Source organism: Scyliorhinus torazame, unplaced genomic scaffold, assembly GCF_047496885.1.
Source record: "Scyliorhinus torazame isolate Kashiwa2021f unplaced genomic scaffold, sScyTor2.1 scaffold_1252, whole genome shotgun sequence".
Taxonomy (NCBI): Eukaryota; Metazoa; Chordata; class Chondrichthyes; order Carcharhiniformes; family Scyliorhinidae; genus Scyliorhinus; species Scyliorhinus torazame.
This window is the reverse complement of record NW_027308979.1, coordinates 27,348-45,000: the sequence shown is the minus strand read 5'-3', so window position 1 is coordinate 45,000 and position 17,653 is coordinate 27,348. Positions and strand designations below refer to the sequence as shown.

Below are 17,653 nucleotides of genomic sequence, written 5' to 3'. Positions count from 1 at the left end.
CAGACGGTGGTTTATAAACACCTTATTCCTCTTCAAAACATTGCTGAAGATTCAGTCAGGTCCCAGGCGCCTCAGAAATACCGCGCTCGCAGCCCCCCCTGCAGAGGGCGAAAGGTAGGGTCTTGTCTTTCTGTGTCGAGGACTCAACCGCTCCCCGAGGTCTCAGAGAACACACCCACTGGGACAGCATCCAATCGCCGCCTGTTACCGGGCAGAGTACAGTCTTTTGGCCAATTCATCAGCGAATCAATCAAACCGAGTTCCATCCCATCTCGCTCTCTGGTTACGACACTTCTGCTCAAACCAGCACAGTGCTCCCTCCTGTAACTTCCCAATTCCTCAATCTCTCCGCTGCTAGACTTAAAGTCACGTGTCCATTAATCATCCATGGATCAGACTCGGGCTGTTTGGTGAGGAGTAACAGTTCCAAGTGCCAGGAAATGACCATCACCCCCTTGACCATTCAATGGCATTACCATCGCTGAATCCCCCACGTCCTGGGGGTTACCATTGATCAGAAACTGAACTGGACCCAGCCGTATAAATACTGTGGCTACCAGAGCAGGTCAGAGGCTGGGAATCCTGCGGAGAGAAACTCACCTCCTGACCGCCCCCCCCCCCAAAGCCTGACCACCATCGACAAGGACACAAGTCAGGGGTGCGATGGGAGACTCTCCACTCGCCTGGATGAGCGCGGCTCCCAACGACACTCGAGAAGCTCAACACCATCCAGGACAAAGCAGCCCCGCTCGATTGACACGCTAACCGCCGACATTCACTCCCCCCCACCCCCCAACGCACCCCCCTTGTCCCACAAGAATCTATCCACCTCCAGCTTAACAATATTCAGTGACCTCCCCCCCCCCCCCCCCCCCCCAGCTTCTGAGAGAGGGTTTCAAAGTCGCACAGCCCATCCGAGAGAGACAACATTCCTCCGAGTCTCTGTCCAATTAGGACGACCCCCTAATTTCAAGACAATTCTCCCACCCCCCGTTCCGGTGCTCCCCACAAGAGGACAAAAAGCACAGAAACATACAGCACCGAACAGGCCCTTCGGCCCACGATGTTGTGCCGAACCTTTGTCCTAGATTAAGAACAAATTAATCTACACCCCATCATTCTACCATAATCCATGTACCTATCCAATAGCCGCTTGAAGGTCCCTAATGTTTCCGACTCAACTACTTCCACAGGCAGTGCATTCCATGCCCCCACTACTCTCTGGGTAAAGAACCTACCTCTGACATCCCTCCTATATCTTCCACCTTTCACCTTAAATTTATGTCCCCTTGTAATGGTGTGTTCCACCCGGGGAAAAAGTCTCTGACTGTCTTATCTATTCCCCTGATCATCTTATAAACCTCTATCAAGTCGCCCCTCGTCCTTCTCCGTTCTAATGAGAAAAGGCCTAGCACCCTCAACCTTTCCTCGTAAGACCTACTCTCCATTCCAGGCAACATCCTGGTAAATCTCCTTTGCATCTTTTCCAAAGCTTCCACATCCTTCCTAAAATGAGGCGACCAGAACTGCACACAGTACTCCAAATGTGGCCTTACCAAAGTTTTGTACAGCTGCATCATCACCTCACGGCTCTTAAATTCAATCCCTCTGTTAATGAACGCTTGTACACCATAGGCCTTCTTCACAGCTCTATCCACTTGAGTGGCAACTTTCAAATATCTATGAACATAGACCCCAAGATCTCTCTCTGCTCCTCCACATTGCCAAGAACCCTGCCGTTAACCCTGTATTCCGCATTCATATGTGTCCTTCCAAAATGGACAACCTCACACTTTTCAGGGTTAAACTCCATCTGCCACTTCTCAGCCCAGCTCTGCATCCTATCTATGTCTCTTTGCAGCCGGAAACAGCCCTCCTTACTATCCACAACTCCACCAATCTTCGTATCGTCTGCAAATTTACTGACCCACCCTTCAACTCCCTCATCCAAGTCATTAATGAAAATCACAAACAGCAGAGGACCCAGAACTGATCCCTGCGGTACGCCACTGGTAACTGGGATCCAGGCTGAATATTTGCCATCCACCACCACTCTCTGACTTCTATCGGTTAGCCAGTTCGTTATTCAACTGGCCAAATTTCCCACTATCCTATGCCTCCTTACTTTCTGCAGAAGACGAACATGGGGAACTTGATCAAATGGAATGACCTTGTCGGGACCTTCCAGCATCTTATATACTTCAATCAAGTCACCCCCTCGTTCTCCGAACCTCCAGCGGAAAACAAGCCCAAACTGTCCGCCCTTTCCTCATACGACAACCCGCTCACTCCGGCTGTCATTCCAGACGATCGATAAAGAACTGGGACTACTTGATCCATTGGCAAGACTGGTGCGCTCGAAGACAGCTTACAGTCACAACATCGTAAATCATCGCTAGGCGCTTCGCAGGCACATTCAGCAAACTATATTCAATGCCACAGTGGACAGACAGAGGGATCAAACATTTGGTCGACATATATTTGCGTGAGAGATAGAGAGGGAGAGGGAGGCATAGAGAGGTTTAGGGAGGGAATTTCAGAGCTCAGGGCCCCCTTCCCCCTAGGGGGTCTAGGGGATGGAGGTTACAGAGATAGGGAGGGGGTGTATGAGGTTACTGAGATAGGGAGGGGGTGTAGAGGCTGGAGGTGGTTACAGAGATAGGGAGGGGGTGTAGGGGCTGGAGGAGGTTCCAGAGATAGGGAGGGGGTGTAGGGGCTGGAGGAGGATACAGAGATAGGGAGGGGGTGTAGGGGCTGGAGGAGGTTACAGAGATAGGAAGGGGGTGTAGGGGCTGGAGGAGGTTACAGAGATAGGGAGGGGGTGTAGGGGCTGGAGGGGGGTTACAGAGATAGGGAGGGGGTGTAGGGGCTGGAGGAGGTTACAGAGATAGGGAGGGGGTGTAGGGGCTGGAGGAGGTTACAGAGATAGGGAGGGGGGTGTAGGGGCTGGAGGAGGTTACAGAGATAGGGAGAGGGGTGTAGGGGCTGGAGGAGGTTACAGAGATAGGGAGGAGGTGTAGGGACTGGAGGAGGTTACAGAGATAGGGAGGGGGTGTAGGGGCTGGAGGAGGTTACAGAGATAGGGAGGGGTTGTAGGGGCCGGAGGAGGTTACAGAGATAGGGAGAGGGGTGTAGGGGCTGGAGGAGGTTACAGAGATAGGGAGGGGGTGTAGGGGCTGGAGGAGGTTACAGAGATAGGGAGGGGGTGTAGGGGCTGGAGGAGGTTACAGAGATAGGGAGGGGGGTGTCGGGGCTGGAGGAGGTTACAGAGATAGGGAGGGGGTGTAGGGACTGGAGGAGGTTACAGAGATAGGGAGGGGGGTGTAGGGGCTGGAGGAGGTTACAGAGATAGGGAGGGGGTGTAGGGACTGGAGGAGATTACAGAGATAGGGAGGGGGGTGTAGGGGCTGGAGGAGGTTACAGAGATAGGGAGGGGGTGTCGGGGCTGGAGGAGGTTACAGAGATAGGGAGGGGGTGTAGGGGCTGGAGGAGGTTACAGAGATAGGGAGGGGGTGTAGGGGCTGGAGGAGGTTACAGAGATAGGGAGGGGGTGTAGGGGCTGGAGGAGGTTACAGGGATAGGGAGGGGGGTAGGGGCTGGAGGAGGATGCAGTAGGTCAGTGAGGAGCCAGAGCTGGGTTGTTGCTGTGACTCTCAGTGCAGCCTCACTAACCTGCAGTGCAGCCCTGCTCTGCTTCAGGAACTGCTCCATGTCGCCTCCCCCCAGCCCAGCTGCTGCTCTGGGACAAACTGATACAGAGACACACATTGATACATTCCAGGCGCACTGCGCAGGCGCGCTAGGCCACGCTCCTTGATATGCGTCACCACGCCTGCCCGTCACCTGCGCATCCACGTTACCTCTCCTGCGCGGCAGCATCTTCCTTTCTCCTGCGCCACTGCGTCACTACGTCCTCCCCTCGCCTGCGCGTTAGCGTCACCACGCCCGCCCCTCCCACGACGGGCGGCCAATGGCCTCACACGGCGCCTTGATGGACGTGGCGCCCGACCAATCAGCGAGGGGATCCTCCCCGCCAACCAGAATAGGGGGGCGGGCTGCTCTGGCGGGGCACGGACGGGACAGACGGGCAGAAGGGCCTCAGAGGCAATGTTGGGGCGGACGTTTTGAGGGGGAAATGGCTCAAATGGTTAAAGTGAATGAGGGGAGGTGGTTATAAATGTCGGTGGCCGAGAGAACAAGGGACTGGACTACCCTCCACCCCGAGGGGGATGATTTAGGATTTGGGGGGGGGCGGCGAGGGTTTAAATTGGCTTTGACGCCTCGGCTTCATGAGGGGTTATAATCGACCGCGGTTCCTGCTCCTGATCGCAACGCCCCCCCCCCCCCTTCCCCGCCGCTTCGAGAACAGGTGCAGAATCCCCACCCCTGCGATGCCTCACGCAGTCGAAGAGAGACTCCGCGCTCTCTGCCGGCGGCCGCTTGGGTTGCCAACTGTGATCGGACGCGCTCCCGGAGCTCCCTCCCCAACACGGCGCCGAGGTCCCAGGTTCGATCCCGGGCTCTGGGTCACTGTCCGTGTGGAGTTTGCACATTCTCCCCCGTGTCTGCGTGGGTTTCGCCCCCAACCCCCTCCCCCCCCAACCCCCATCGATCCCAGCTGAGTCGGAAGAGGCCATTCAGCCCCTCGAACCACTTAACCAGATCATGACTGATCTCCTACCTCAGCCCCTTTCGCCCCCGCACTCTCCCCATTTCCCCTCGAGGCCTTTCATATGAAGAAATGTATCCATCTCTTGACTCTATGATTGAGCCTCCGTAGCCTGAAATGACCTCCCTCTTGATCTGATGACTGTGTCCCCTGGTTCTAGAACCCCCCCCCCCCAACTCAAAACAGGCCTGATGCCTGGTGTCATGTGAGAGTACCTATAAGAAATGGGTGTTTATAAATGGGGGTGTATATAAATATCTGTAGTGAGAGTACCTTTAAGAAATGGGTGTTTATTACTGCAGTGATGTCAGAGAGTGGGTGGAGCTGGGCTGTCAGCTTTTTACTTTTGTTTTAGGCTGTTTGCTGCAGGGTGTGTTTTAGTTTCGCTTTCAGAGCTGGACAGCTGCAGTCACAGCCAGAAGGTGTATTAGAGTCTCTCTCTGTAATCTAAAATCTGTAAATCGATCCTTTGGTGATTTTAAAACTAATAACTGCTCTCAGTAGTGACTTTAACCTGATGTGCTTCTAGTAATAGGTGTTTTAAGTCTTATGAATGTTAAAAGGAAAGCTTAAAGGACTACTTAGTGTTTGCAATAGAACATAGAACATTACAGCGCAGTACAGGCCCTTCGGCCCTCGATGTTGAGCCGACCTGTGAAACCACTCTAAAGCCCATCTACACTATTCCCTCATCGTCCATATGTCTATCCAATGACCATTTGAATGCCCTTAGTGTTGGCGAGTCCACTACTGTTGCAGGCAGGGAATTCCACGCCCTTACTACTCTCTGAGTAAAGAACCTACCTCTGACATCCGTCCTATATCTATCTCCCCTCAATTTAAAGCTATGTCCCCTCGTGCTAGACATCACCATCCGAGGAAAAAGGCTCTCACTGTCCACCCTATCCAATCCTCTGATCATCTTGTATGCCTCAATGAAGTCACCTCTTAACCTTCTCTCTAACGAAAACAGCCTCAAGTCCCTCAGCCTTTCCTCATAAGATCTTCCCTCCATACCAGGCAACATTCTGGTAAATCTCCTCTGCACCCTTTCCAATGCTTCCACATCCTTCCTATAATGCGGCGACCAGAATTGCACGCAATACTCCAAATGCGGCCGCACCAGAGTTTTGTACAGCTGCAACGTGACCTCGTGGCTCCGAAACTCAATCCCTCTACCAATAAAAGCTAACATAAGAACATAAGAACTAGGAGCAGGAGTAGGCCATCTGGCCCCTCGAGCCTGCTCCGCCATTCAATGAGATCATGGCTGATCTTTTGTGGACTCAGCTCCACTCTCCGGCCCTTACACCATATCCCCGAATCCCTTTATTCTTTCGAAAGGCATCTATCTTTTTCTTAAAAACGTTTAAAGAAGGAGCCTCAACTGCTTCACTGGGCAAGGAATTCCAGAGATTCACAACCCTTTGGGTGTAGAAGTTCCTCCTACACTCCGTCCTAAATCTACTTCCCCTTATTTTGAGGCTATGCCCCCTAGTTCTGCTTTCCCCGACCAGTGGAAACAACCTGCCCGCATCTATCCTATCTATTCCCTTCATAATTTTATATGTCTCAATAAGATCCCCCCGCATCCTTCTAAACTCCAATGAGTACAGTCCCAGTCTACTCAACCTCTCGTCATAATCTAATCCCCTCAACTCTGGGATCAACCTAGTGAATCTCCTCTGCACTCCCTCCAGCGCCAGTACGTCCTTTCTCAGGTAAGGAGACCAAAACTGAACACAATACTCCAGATGCGGCCTCACCAACACCCTATACAATTGCAGCATAACGTCACTAGTCTTGAACTCCATCCCTCTAGCAATGAAGGACAAAACTCCATTCGCCTTCTTAATCACCTGTTGCACCTGCACACCAACTTTTTGCGACTCGTGCACTAGCACACCCAGGTCCCTCTGCACACCGTATGCCTTCTTAACAACCCTCTCAACCTGGGTGGCAACTTTCAGGGATCTATGTACACGGATACCGAGATCTCTCTGCTCATCCACACTGCCAAGAATCTTACCATGAGTTCATAGAATAAACATTGTTTTGCTTTTAAAAAATACTTGTCCATTTCTGCTGTCCCACACCTGGAGAGTGGGCCGTGTGCTCCCCATACCACAATCTAGTCAAAGTTGTGGGTCAGGTGAACTCCACGATACACTTTGGGATTCTCTAAACCCTGGCCCGTAACAAAAGAAGGTGGAGTGCTCGGTGAGTGATTACCGGACCACGCGCCACACTGGGTGGGTGGTCTTGGAGGAGGGTTCGGCCCATAAGCCGGGCCGGAGCCTGGGTTTGGATTTGTTTCCGGACCCAAAGCTTTGCATCGAGATGGGGGGGAGGGTGATGGAGGAGTGTTTGGAGTTGATCGAAATGGGGAGGTCGTCGGGGGTTTGCGAGGCGTTGAAGGCGGTAGTGAGGGGGAGGGATTGAAGGCGAAGGTGGAGAGGGAGGCGAGGGAGTGGCTGACAGAGGAGATTTCGGGGGTGGATGGTCAGTAGGTGGGGGGTCCGGAGTTGGGGTTGTCTGTGAGGAGGAAGTTTGACCCTCTGACCACGGGGAGGGGGGTGCGGCGTGCTGAGGCGAGCGCGGGTGGGGTAGGGGGGGGGGGGGGTGGGGTTGTGGCTGAGTGTGGAGAGAAGGCTGGTCGATTGTCGGTGGGCCAGCTCCCGCAGCAGGCGGCGGCGAGGTCGATTGTGGGGGATTAGGGAGAGGGGGCAGGAGGGGTGGTGGTGGATGCAGAGCCGGTGAACAGGGTGTTTGAGGACTTTTATCGGGAGTTGTAACAGTCGGAGCCGCAGGAGGGCGAGACGGGGCTGAGGGAGTTTGTGGAGGGACTGGAGGTGGGAGAGGAGGAGAGGGCCAGATTCGAGGAATCGTTGGGGTTGGAGGAAGTGAAGGTAGCGAGCGATCGGGAAGATGCAGTCACGTAAAGCGCCAGGGCTGTGTGGGTTCCATGTGGAGTTTTATAAAATGTTTAAGGACAAGTAGGAGCAATAGGATGGTCGTGATGGGAGATTTTAACTTCCCCAACATTGATTGGGACTCATGTAGTGTTGGAGGCGTAGATGGAGCAGAATTTCAAAGGAGCATCCAGGAGTTTTTTAGAGCAGTATGTAAATAGTCCAACTCGGGAAGGGGCCACACTGGACCTGGTATTGGGGAATGATCCCGGCCAGGTGGTTGAAGTTTCAGTCGGTGATTACTTTGGGAATAGCGATCACAATTCCGTAAGTTTTAGAATACTCATGGACAAAGACGAGAGTGGTGCTAAAGGAAGAGTGCTAAATTGGGGAAAGGCCAAGTATAACAAAATTCGGCAGGAGCTAGGGAATGTGGATTGGGAGCAGCTGTTTAAGGGTAAATCCACATTTGAAATGTGGGAGTCTTTTAGGGAAAGGTTGATTAGAGTGCAGGACAGACATGTCCCTGTGAAAATGAGGGATAGAAATGGCAAGATTAGGGAACCATGGATGACGGGTGGAATTGTGAGACTAGCTAAGATGAAAAAGGAAGCATACATAAGCTCGAGGCGACTTAAATCTGATGAAGCTTTGGAGGAATATCGGGAAAGTAGGACAAATCTCAAACGCGCAATAAAGAGGGCTAAAAGGGGTCATGAAATATCTTTGGCGAACAGGGTTAAGGAAAATCCCAAAGCCTTTTATTCGTCTATAAGGAGCAAGAGGGTAACTAGAGAAAGGATTGGCCCACTCAAAGACAAAAGAGGGAATTTATGCGTGGAGTCAGAGGAAATGGGTGAGATTCTTAATGAGTACTTTGTATCGGAATTCACCAAGGAGAGGGACATGACGGATGTTGAGGCTACGGATGGATGTTTAAATACTCTAGGTCAAGCCAGCATAAGGAAGGGGGACGTTTTGGGTGTTCTAAAAGGCATTAAGGTGGACAAGTCCCCAGGTCCGGATGGGATCTATCACAGGTTACTGAGGGAAGCGAGGGAAGAAATAGCTGGGGCCTTAACAGATATCTTTGCAGCATCCTGGAGCACAGGTGAGGTCCCGGAGGACTGGAGAATTGCTAATGTTGTCCATTTGTTTAAGAAGGGTAGCAGGGATAATCCAGGGAATTATAGACCTGTGAGCTTGACGTCAGTGGTAGGCAAACTGTTGGAGAAGATACTGAGGGATAGGATCTATTCACATTTGGAAGAAAATAGACTTATCAGTGATAGGCAGCATGGTTTTGTGCAGGGAAGGTCATGTCTTACAAACCTAATAGAATTCTTTGAGGAAGTAACAAAGTTAATTGATGAGGGAAGGGCTGTAGCTGTCACATACATGGACTTCAGTAAGGTGTTTGATAAAGTTTCCCATGGCAGGTTGATGGAAAAAGTGAAGTCGTATGGGGTTCAGGGTGTACTAGCTAGATGGATAAAGAACTGGCTGGGCAACAGGAGACAGAGAGTAGTGGTGGAAGGGAGTGTCTCAAAATGGAGAAGGGTGACTAGTGGTGTTCCACAGGGATCCGTGCTCGGATCACTGTTGTTTGTGATATACATAAATGATCTGGACGAAGGTATAGGTGGTCTGATTAGCAAGTTTGCAGATGATACTAAGGTTGGTGGAGTTGCAGATAGCGAGGAGGACTGTCAGAGAATACAGCAAAATATAGACAGATTGGAGAGTTGGGCAGAGAAATGGCAGATGGAGTTCAATCCAGGCAAATGCGAGGTGATGCATTTTGGAAGATCTAATTCAAGAGCGGACTATACGGTCATTGGAAGAGTCCTGGGGAAAATTGATGTACAGAGAGAACTGGGAGTTCAGGTTCATTGTACCCTGAAGGTGGCAACGCAGGTCGATAGTGGTCAAGAAGGCATACAGCATGCTTTCCTTCATCGGACGGGGTATTGAGTACAAGAGCCGGCAGGTCATGTTACAGTTGTATAGGACTTTGGTTCGGCCACATTTGGAATACTGCGTGCAGTTCTGGTCGCCACATTACCAGAAGGATGTGGATGTTTTAGAGAGGGTGCAGAGGAGGTTCACCAGGATGTTGCCTGGTATGGAGGGCGCTAGCTATGAAGAAAGGTTGAGTAGATTAGGATTGTTGTCGCTGGAAAGACGGAGGTTGAGGGGGGGACCTGATTGAGGTCTACAGAATTATGAGAGGTATGGACAGGGTGGATAGCAACAAGGTTTTTCCAAGAGTGGGGGTGTGAATTACAAGGGGTCACGATTTCAGGGTGAGAGAGGGAAAGATGTGCGTGGAAAGTTTTTTACGCAGAGGGTGGTGGGTGCCTGGAATGCTTTGCCAGCGGAGGTGGTAGAGGCGGGCACGATAGCATCCATTAAGATGCATCTAGACAGATATATGAACGGGCGGGAACAGAGGGAAGTAGATCCTTGGAAAATAGGTTTAGATAAAGGATCTGGATCGGCGCAGGCTGGGAGGGCCCAAGGGCCTGCTCCTGTGCTGTCATTTTCTTTGTTCTTGTTCTAAGTTGGCGCCGCAGATGGTGGAAGTGTTTGAGGATGAGATGGCGTGAGGCGGGGGGGGTTACCTGACACTATGAGGCAGGCATCCGTTTCATTGTTAGTGTGGAGTGTGGGCCGTACAGGCCCGTTTCTCCACTGAATGTGGCTGCCAAGATATTGGCGAAGGTATTGGCGGGGCGGCTGCAGGGGGATGTCCCACGAAGGCGGTGGTTGGTGACCAGATGGGATCCGTCAAGGGGCAGGCAACTGTTGAACGTACGGCGGCTGCTGAACTCTGGTTCCTTCCCTGGCAGAGGGGAGGGAGCAAGAGGTGGCGGCGGCGTTGGATGCAGAGAAAGCATCCGGCAGCGGCGAGCGGAGGTATCTGTTGGCGGTGCTGGCGGAGTTTGGGATTGGGCCCACGTTTGTGGCTTGGGTAGATTTGCCATGTGAGCATCCGACAACGTCCTCACCTCCCGCCCAGGGCAAGGCGGTGTCAACAGCGGGAGTAGGGAAGGGGAAAGTAGCGGAAATTTATAAGGAGCTGATGGACTGGGAGGGAGCCCCGATAGGGGAGGCGACGCGCAAGTGGGAGGAAGAGTTGGGTAGGGAGTTGGAGGCTGGGCTGCGGGAGGACGCCCTGAGACGAGTCGGCGCGTCCTCATCCCGTGCCAGGCTGAGTCTGACACAATCTAAGGTGGTCCACAGGGCACTGTGGCCCGGACGAGCAGGTCCTTTGAAGGGGTGGGGGACAGGTGTGGGCGGTGTGCGGGGGGGTCCCGCCAATCCACAGGTTCTGGACGTGTCCGAAGCTCGGGGGGTTCCGGCAGGGGAGTGCCGACGTGGTGGCGGTGGTCCCGAATGTCAAGGTGGTGGCGAGCTTTGGAGCGTCGGAAGACCCGGGGAGGGGGGGTGAACTCCAGGGGGCGAGAGGGGGGCCGATGTCTTGGCCTTTGATTCCCCGGTAGCCGGGAGAAGGTTCTCGCTAACGTGGAGGGAATCGGGGCCTGGGGGGGGGGGGGGGGGGTTGGGTATAGGCTGTCTCTTGTTGCTCGTTTTAGCCTTAGTTTAATTGCTCTGTTCGATCACCTTTGCTCGAGTCGCCAGGTACCTTTCTGATAGCGCCACGTGGTTCAAGTCCGAGTAATGATCAATAATCCAACACACCGCTTAGTAAGAGTTAAATCAACGCACATTTATTATATACAGCAATCAATACTTATACATTAATTCTACTTCTAAGCTACTTCCTACAACTAACAGGCCAATACTTAACTTTGGAACTGGCCCACCAGGTCGGGGAAACGAGTGGCCTTTCGTATGGGTTCTGAGCCTGCGGGATTCGAAGCGGGTACAGGTCGATAGCCAGGAGCGCCTATCTCGTAGCGAGCGTTGAAGTAAGACTTACGATTCGAGCGGCTGTTGTAGAAGGTCAGCAGAAGGGTCTCGAAGGGTGCGGAGAGGAGGAGAAGGGTCGATTTGAACTTGGACTCTATTCTTATAGTCCCCAGGGGCTTCCCGCCTTTCGGGGCGGACCCTGTACCTGGTTCCAAGTGATTGGACTTGGTCCCAATCACTTGGTTCGATATTCTCCAATGCTGGAGCGATTCCTTGATCGATGGGCGGTTTCGAGGTGGTCATTCACCTCTCTTTGTGTAAGCTCCTGCTGGCGCCGAAAAGTCTGGGTTGTCTCTGTGTGTCTAATTTGTAGCACATTGTTCCCGGGGATTGCTAATTAATATTCAGATGGCTGGTGTGTTATGTAGATGGCTGCAGGTATCGATTCTGTATGGCCTCCCCAGAGGCGAATACACAGTTTTACCTGCAGCTGCCTGTTTGAGTCCTGTTGGCTGATTTTCCCATCAGCCTCTTCCGTTCGCCATTTTAAATCGGGGTTGGCCGTTCTAAATCGGGAGTTCGCCATTTTAACCGGCTGCACTCCATACACAGATGACTTACTGCCGTCTATCGCAGACCCCGGCTCTTTGATGAGGGGCGTAATGGGGTTGCTAGGGAAATTCCGGAGGTGGGAGGAGAAGTGGGGGGCGAGAGAGATGGAGCAGAGCTTCACGGTCTGGAGGAGTCGGGGTGACGTTTGGCTGCAGCGCGAGGTGACGTTGAGGGGACACGCAGGTGCGGAACTGCGCAAGAAAGAGTTTTCCGAGTTACCCCCGCCCCTCTTCGCAACACCCTGTCGATACCCGATGCCTCTGCGCAAGCACTCCAGGCAGGCACGGGCTAGAGGACAGGCGGTGATACTAATCTCACTGACTCGCAAAGAGTTCCATTGCTCCAGCGTCTTGCCCCACCGTAGGATGTCCCCCAGCGCCTCACAGCCAATGAGGTACTTTGCAAGTGCTGCAGCCGTTGCATGATGGGAAATGGGCCGTCCAATATGCGCACAGCGGGATCCCAGCAGCAGTTATAAATATAGGGCCATGGGAGCAACACTCAACACAGGGACATCTCCCACAGTGCGGCGCTCCCTCAGTACTGACCCTCCCACAGTGCGGCGCTACCTCAGTACTGATCCTCCCACAGTGCGGCACTCCCTCAGTACTGACCATCCCACAGTGCGGTGCTCCCTCAGTACTGACCCTCCCACAGTGGGGCTCTCTCTCAGTACTGACCCTCCAACAGTGCGGCGCTCCCTCAGCACTGACTCTCCGACAGTGCGGCGCTCCCTCAGTACTGACCCTCTGACAGTGCGGCACTCCCTCAGTACTGACCCTCCGACTGAACGGAGCTCCCTCAGTACTGACCCTCCGACAGTGCGGCACTCCCTCAGCACTGACCCTCCCACAGTGCGGCGCTCCCTCAGTACTGACCCTCCCACAGTGCGGCGCTCCCTCAGTACTGACCCTCCGACTGAACGGAGCTCCCTCAGTACTGACCCTCCCACAGTGCGGTGCTCCCTCAGTACTGACCCTCCCACAGTGCGGCGCTCCCTCAGTACTGACCCTCCGACAGTGCGGCGCTCCCTCAGTACTGACCCTCCCACAGTGCGGCGCTCCCTCAGTACTGACCCTCCCACAGTGCGGCGCTCCCTCAGTACTGACCCTCCCACAGTGCGGCGCTCCCTCAGCACTGACCCTCCCACAGTGCGGCGCTCCCTCAGTACTGACCCTCCCACAGTGCGGCGCTCCCTCAGTACTGACCCTCCCACAGTGCGGCGCTCCCTCAGTACTGACCCTCCCACAGTGCGGCGCTCCCTCAGCACTGACCCTCCGACAGTGCAGCGCTCCCTCAGTACTGACCCTCCCACAGTGCGGTGCTCCCTCAGTACTGACCCTCCCACAGTGCGGCGCTCCCTCAGTACTGACCCTCCCACAGTGCGGCGCTCCCTCAGTACTGACCCTCCCACAGTACGGCGCTCCCTCAGTACTGACCCTCGGACAGTGCGGCGCTCCCTCAGTACTGACTCTCCCACAGTGCGGCACTCCCTCAGCACTGACCCTCCGACAGTGAGAAGCTCCCTCAGTACTGACCCTCCGACAGTGCGGTGCTCCCTCAGTACTGACCCTCCCACAGTGAGAAGCTCCCTCAGTACTGACCCTCCGACAGTGCGGTGCTCCCTCAGTACTGACCCTCCCACAGTGCGGCGCTCCCTCAGTACTGACACCCTCACAGTGCGGCGCTCCCTCAGTACTGACCCTCCCACAGTGCGGTGCTCCCTCAGCACTGACCCTCCCACAGTGCGGTGCTCCCTCAGTACTGACCCTCCCACAGTGCGGTGCTCCCTCAGCACTGACCCTCCCACAGTGCGGTGCTCCCTCAGTACTGACCCTCCAACAGTGCGGCGCTCCCTCAGTACTGACCCTCCCACAGTGCGGCGCTCCCTCAGTACTGACCCTCCCACAGTGCGGCGCTCCCTCAGCACTGACCCTCCCACAGTGCGGCGCTCCCTCAGTACTGACCCTCCCACAGTGCGGCGCTCCCTCAGTACTGACCCTCCGACAGTGCGGCGCTCCCTCAGTACTGACTCTCACACAGTGCAGCGCTCCGTCAGTACTGACCCTCTGACAGTGCGGCGCTCCCTCAGTACTGACCCTCCCACAGTGCGGTGCTCACTCAGTATTGATCCTCCGACAGTGCGGCGCTCCCTCAGTACTGACCCTCCCACAGTGCGTCACTCCCTCAGTACTGACCCTCCCACAGTGCGGCGCTCCCTCAGTACTGACCCTCTGACAGTGCGGCGCTCCCTCAGTACTGACCCTCCCAGTGCGGTGCTCCCTCAGTACTGACCCTCCAACAGTGCCGAGCTCCCTCAGTACTGACCCTCCCACAGTGCGGAGCTTAAATTGCCCAGGCGTGTCCTGTACACAAGAAACAAGACAAATCCAACCCAGCCAATTACTGCCCTATCGGCCGACTGTCCATCATCAGCGAAGTGGTGGAAGGGGTCATCAGCAGAGCTGTCAAGCGGCACTTACTCAGCAATAACCTGCTCACGGACGCTCAGTTTGGGTTCCGCCCAGGGTCACTCAGCTCCTGACCTCATTACACCTTGGTTCAAACACGGACTAAAGAGCTGAATGCCGGAAGTGAGGCGAGAGTGACTGCCCTTCACATCAAGGCAGCATTTGACCGAGTGCGGCATCAAGGAGCCCGAGCTAAACTGGAGTCAATGGAAATCAGGGGGAAAACTCTCCGCTGGTTGGAGTCATACCCGGCACAAAGGGAGATGGTTGTGGGGGTTGGAGGTCAATCATCTCAGCTCCTCTGCCCCGACCAGCTTCAGCTGCTTCATCAGCGACCTCCCTTCCATCAGAAGGCCAGAACTGTGGAGAGAAACTCCCCCCCCCCCCCCCCCCCCCCAAAGCCTGTCCACCATCGACAAGGACACAAGTCAGGAGTGCGATGGGAGACTCTCCACTCGCCTGGATGAGCGCGGCTCCCAACGACACTCGACAAGCTCGACACCATCCAGGACAAAGCAGCCCCGCTCGATCGACACGCTAACCGCCGACATTCACTCCCTCCCCCCCCCCCCCCGACGCACAGCGGCAGCCGTGTGCACCGTCCACAAGACGCACCGCGGTGACTCGCTTTCGACAGCACCTTCCAAACCCGCCACCTCTACCGTCTAGGACGAGGGGGGGGGGCAGCAGACACACGGGGAACCCCCCCCCCCACCTGCAAGTTCCCCCTCCGAGCCGCTCGCCATCCCGATGTGGGAATATATCGGCCGTTCCTTCACTGTCGCGGGGTCGGAATCCCGGGACTCCCTCCCTAACAGCACTGGGGGTGTACCTACACCACACGGGACAGCAGCGGGTTCAAGATGGCGGCTCACCCACCACCTTCCCGAGGGGGCAATTAGGGATGGGGGATGAATGCTGGCTCCAGCCAGCAGCGCCCACGCCCCGTAAATGAATAAATGTCCTCATTCCTGCACTGGGATTCCCCGTCTGGGTATCCGGGGCCTTGAGGTCCGGAGCGTCTGCTCCCCGATGACGGGTTTCCCACCTCTCCATTTCCCCAAGCCCTGGTCACTACAGGACACCAATCTCCGTCTGGGCTGAGAACCACTGCCCTCGGCTCTATACCACCCCCCCGTGGCACAACTGAGAACAGCAGCTACAACCACGGCTGCTGTGTTTGGGTCCCCCCCCCCCACCGCCCAGTGTGTTCGGCGGGGGGCAGAGAATTCCACTGATTCCCGAGCCTTTGAATGAAGTAATTCCTCATGTTTAAAATCTGCTGTCCCTGCACGTAAAGCGAGGGCCTCTCGTTCTAGAATGTCCACTCTAGAATCTCGTTCCAGAATGTCCATTCTAGAATCTCATTCTAGAATGTCCTCTCGAATATTGATCTAGAATGCCCACACTAGAATCTCGCCCTCGAATGTCCACTCTAGAATCTCGTTCCAGAATGGCCACGCTAGAATCTCATTCTAGAACGTCCTCTCGAATATCGATCTAGAATGCCCACTCTAGAACCTCGTTCCAGAATGGCCACTCTAAAATCTCATTCTAGAATGTCCTCTCGCATATCGTTCGAGAATGCCTCCCTAGAATCTCGCTCTCGAATGTCCACTCTAGAATCTCGTTCGAGAATGCCACACTAGAACATAGTTCGGGAATGCCCATGCTAGAATGTCTTCTCGAATCTCGTTTCAGAATGCCGCACCAGAATCTTGGTCTAGAATGTCCATTCATGAATCTCATTCTAGAATGTACTCGAACCTCATTCTAGAATCTCGCTCTAGAATGCCCACGGTAGAATCTCGTTCTAGAACACGCTATCGAATCTCGTTCTAGAACGTCATACCAGAATCTCGGCCTAGATTGTCCACTCTCGAATCTCATTCTAGAATGTCCTCTCGAATATCGTTCTAGAATGCCACACTACAATCTAGCTCGAAAATGCCCACGCTAGAATCTCATTCTAGAATGTCCTCGCGAATCTCGTTCTTGAACATCACATCAGAGTCTCGGTCGTCCACTCTAGAATATCGTTTGAGAATGCCCACGCTAGAATCTCATTCTAGAATGTCCCGACTATCGTTCTAGAATGCCACACTAGAATATCGCTCTGGAATGCCCACGCTAGAAGCTCGTTCTAGAATGCCACACCAGAATCTGTCTGGAATGCCCATGCTAGAATCTCGTTCTAGAATGTCCATGCTAGAATCTCGTTCTAGAACGCCAACGTCCATCCTCTCAATCCCCTCTAGCATCTTATAGACGTCAACCAGATCTCCTCACATTAAACTCCAGCCCAGAAGACAATTCCTCCATCCCTGGAATCAATCGAGAGAACCGGCTCCGACGCATTTACACTCTCCCTCAAGTACGAGGACCAAAACCGTGCAGAGTGCTCCAACTATTTCGTAAGGAGTCCATGAAACTAAATTGAACGGACTGAGGGACAAATTGGAGGGGCTACCCCTTACAGAGAGACACCGCCTTGCACAAAAGCAAACAAAACTTAAAACATAGATTCTCAGGGCAGGATGTACGCTCATTGGGAAACAAATGGACTTAGGGGGCAGTCGTGCCTCACTAACTTGATCGAGTCTTTTGAGGTGACATGATTGATTTTTTTTCTTTTTTAAATTTAGATTTTTCCCAATTAAGGGGCAATTTAGCGCGGCCAATCCACCTAACCCCTGCGCATCTTTGGGTTGTGGGGGCGAGACCCACGCGGACACGGGGAGAGTGTGCAAACTCCACACGGACAGTGACCCAGAGCCGGGATCGAACCCGGGACCTCGGCGCCGCGAGGCAGCAGGGCCAACCCACTGCTCGACAAAGATGATTGATGAGGGGGAGGGCGGTGGATGGTGTTTACATGGACTTCAGTAAAGCCTTTTGACAGCCTCACGGCAGACTGGTGCAAAAGGCGAAGTCGCCCGTTTTCAGAGGTGAGAGGTGGTGAGATGGATACAGGACCGGCTCGGGTCACAGGAGGCAGAGGGTAGCAGTGGAAGGGTGTTTTTCTGACTGGAAGGTTGGGACTAGTGGCGTTCCGCAGGGATCCGGTGCTGTACATAGAGGAACGTGCACCCTGTTTGATTAGTAAGTTCGCG

The 17,653-nt window shown here is 54.1% G+C and overlaps 1 protein-coding gene across 1 annotated transcript in view; it reads right to left on the bottom strand.

Moving 5' to 3' along the window:
• prune (prune exopolyphosphatase) overlaps positions 1–17,653 on the bottom strand; it is a gene marked incomplete at its 3' end in the record, with an annotated part of 31,151 nt that overhangs the window by 13,105 nt on the left and 393 nt on the right.